The sequence below is a fragment of the Octopus bimaculoides genome, chromosome 14, assembly GCF_001194135.2.
Source record: "Octopus bimaculoides isolate UCB-OBI-ISO-001 chromosome 14, ASM119413v2, whole genome shotgun sequence".
NCBI classification, from domain to species: Eukaryota; Metazoa; Mollusca; class Cephalopoda; order Octopoda; family Octopodidae; genus Octopus; species Octopus bimaculoides.
The window spans coordinates 3,780,282-3,784,002 of record NC_068994.1 but is presented as its reverse complement, the minus strand read 5'-3'; the positions used below and the strand labels follow the sequence as shown (position 1 = coordinate 3,784,002).

The window sequence follows — 3,721 nt, the reverse complement described above, 5'->3', positions numbered from 1 at the left end:
TTGATGATGTTGTTGATTTCTTTATTTCATTTATTGTATTTTTTCTTTATATATTTTTTCTTTTTATTTGTAATAATAATAATAATTATTTCTAAATTTTGGCACAAGGCCAGCAGTTTTGAGGGGTCAGTTAACCCATCCCTAGTGTTCAACTGGTACTTATTTCATTGGCTCTGGAAAGATGAACGGCAAAGTCAACCTTGGCTGCATTTGAACTCAGAGCGTGAAGACAGATGTAATGCTGTTAAGCCTCTTGTTGAAGATACTAACAATTCTACTAGTTCACTACCCTTAATAATAATGATAAGCAACCATACTCTGGGATATGCCAATACACACAGATAGAGAAATTAAGGCCAATAGGCCAGATATAGTTGTCAGAGATCATGAAGAAAAACAATGCTTTCTCATTGATGTACCAATACCAACTGATGACAACGTTTCCCTAAAAGAAATGGAGAAACTTTGAAATTACAAAGACCTGGAAATAGAGGTAATTCGAATGTGGAATCTAAAAACAGAAACAATTCCTATCATAGTAGGGGCCTTAGGTATAATAAAAAAATATTCAGACAAATACATAACAAAAACACCAGGACTAACAAATATATATAACATACAGAAAATAACACTACTAGACATTGCACACATTTTACATTAAACACTTTCAATACAGTAACCATAAGAGCACCACAGCACATATCCAAGGCACACAGAGCTGCGCTCGGTAGTGAAGTGAAAGCACGTGATAAAAATAAGACTACTGAATAATAATGACACTTTCTATTATAGGCACAAGGCCTGAAATTTTGTGGGAGGAGACTAATCAAGTAGATAGACCCCAGGGCTTGACTGTTACATAATTTATGGACCCTGAAATGATGAAACGTAAAGTTGAACTCGGAATGTTAAGTCAAAAGAAATTTTTTAATTTATAGATCAGTGAATAGTTGTCACTTTGAAAACAAAGTTGACCTTGGCGGAATTTTGAACTTAGAATATGGTGACAGACGAAATGCCCTAAGCATTTTGCAGGAATAATAGTAACTAGATGTACCTGCCATGACCTGTTGGGTTACAACCATTCCAAGTTGAAAATGTTGATGCGCAGCGGGAAAGGAAAAAAGTACTGTTTTGAACCTCATTCAACAAAATTCTTAAATAATACAGTTCTCTTGGCTTTGGTCTGACAACAAAAAGCACAACCGAGTGTTTCTCCTTTGAAAATGTTCAAATGAATGACCGTCAATTTTTTATTCCTTGCTTTCTTCTTTGTTCCAAGTGAAATTACATGGGGACTTCAGCAGAAAGTAATGTTTTTGCAAAGTCATCATGGATGAACAATGAAAAGAATTCTGTCAATGTTGTTCTCATATGTCACTCATTGACAGCCATATATATATATATATATCCTCATAGTTTCTGAGCAATATTCTTTGTTCATCCTGGTAAATGAATTTGCAGTCTCACTATTACAGGTGCTCTTTCGTGAATTGAAAATCCTAAAATGGATGCAACTGCTTCAGATGGTCCAATGTAACTAAGCCATTAGTTATTGACTAATTTCATTGTCATTGTTTATTTCAACAGCAGCTTGGTCATTTCCCTTCCGAGTGTACTTGATGACGTACTTAATTGACCTCACTGAAGCAACACTTTCAACATTGAAGTAGCACTATAACGTACTTCCCATTTGTCGTTAGTTTTTCCATTCTCGATTCATCTTCTCCCATTGCAACAGATCTTCGTCTATAAAGAGATAATCTGGGGGGGGGGTTATTTTTTTCTGCTTTTTGATTAAAATGATAAAGATTAATATTTTATTTTAAATAAAATTAGAAATGTTCCCCTTTAAGAAAAAAAAAAATATCAAGTACCTGTGATACAAAAATATCTCATAAGAAATATAGGGAGAATTTCTATCTTTCAAATTTACTGCACTTGCAAAGTAAAAAGGATGGACGGCGGGAGCTGAGACAACTCCTTGAAGTGTCGACATTTTGCAACTTGATTTTTTTTTTTTTTTCTTAAAGGGGGAAATGACTATTTTATTTGTAATCTTTATCATCTTAATCAAATGGCAGGAAAACAGACAAACTTTGAGTTTTAGTATAATACAGATAACAATTTAGTATAATATAGATAATGATAATCATTAACAGTACCCATGGAGATTCCATGACCAATTTTATGTCTTCCATAAACATTTCCCCTACTTGACAATAACATCCTGTCCTTTCCTTTATGATTCTTAGATTAATTTCTTGGAAAATCTTCTCTTATTCTCTTTGGTCATATTTTCCCATTCTAACCCGTTTCCTCATTCTGGCTTGTGCAAGATATCCTTACCTCTTACCTATCATCATCATTAATATTTCGCCTCCTTTCTTCATTACTAATTCTCATTCTTTCCCCGTTTAGCTTCATCTTCATCGTTCATCATACGACATCTTCTAACTTTATTTCTTGCATTAATCTCATTTTTTCTTCCTCCTTTCTCTTCTCTTTTCGTTCCTAATTCCTGTCTCTTTTCCTTTGCCTCTACCCCTATCTTTTCCTCTATCTTCTCTGCTTCTCTCGATTCAGTTCTTACTGTTGTGCTCTCTGATCCATTGTCCACCATAACACACCAAACACCATTTCAGTAATAAATTTGCTTGACAAGCACATGATATTACAAAGTCAGTAACACCCATATCCAGTAGATAAGGTTACATATCTTTTACGAAGAAAGTTTAGAACATAGTTGGAAAAACTCCATATCTATGTGCACACACATACACATACTCACACACGTTTGAATACTAATGGCAGCTGCACATCTACACATCCCCCCCCCCACTCTCTCACACGGCCTATTATTGTGTGTGTGTGTGTGTGCTAGTAGCTTTTGTGTGGCTTTGTCTATTGCACACACACACATTTACCAACCCCCTTCCACAGCACAACTGATACTTTACACCACAGGAAACAGTTGTTAGCACTTTAATGAAATAAATAACAATAATAATGTAAAAGGAGGTATTTAGCCTCTGCACCCCCCTCTCTACACCTGCTCATCCTTTCCACAAAAGTTGACAACAAATCAGGGGTCAGTGTCAATAGCAATTTCTCTACCTGTGACCCTTTTATTCCTTTCTCCCACAAACTGCTCGTCAATGGCGAGGTGTGTCATGCACCAGTTCTGCTCATCTCTTTACCTAGTTCTCATTCATTAAAACCAATCACATACTTCTAAATGTTCTACACCTGTCAGTCAGTGGTGATCACGTCCTACCTCATGTTGAGATGGGGCTTTCTTCAACTTCTCTTTCAAGGGTATAAAAGAATTTCTCTTCATGTTCTGTTTTATAGTAAAAAGAACGAACTTCCCTTTGATCTTCCTTAGACAAAAGAAATACTCTTAATTTTCATGGAATACTTTTCCCACATTTAAAAAAATTTTGATCCATGTCCAAAACATCTTTTTGGCTAGCAATACTAGCAAAACTGAGTCATTTAATTCCATTGACCCTGAAAGGATGAAAGGCAAAGTCAACCTCTGCAGCATTTGAACTCAGAATGTAAAGACAGATAAAATACTCTGAGTATTTCATCTTGCCAGCTAATGATCCTGCCAGCTAATGATCCTGCCAGCTAATGATCCTGCCAGCTAATGATCCTGCCAGCTAATGATCCTGCCAGCTAATGATCCTGCCAGCTAATGATCCTGCCAGCTAAT

General features: G+C 35.8%; 1 long non-coding RNA gene across 1 annotated transcript; it reads right to left on the bottom strand.

The window, feature by feature from the left end:
- Positions 1–3,713, bottom strand: LOC128249416 (uncharacterized). The gene is made up of 2 exons (XR_008265525.1): positions 1,058–3,713; positions 1–445 (listed from the first exon to the last, which is right to left on the bottom strand). It is a non-coding gene; the product is annotated as an uncharacterized LOC128249416 (long non-coding RNA).
- Positions 3,714–3,721: the final 8 nt, after the last annotated feature.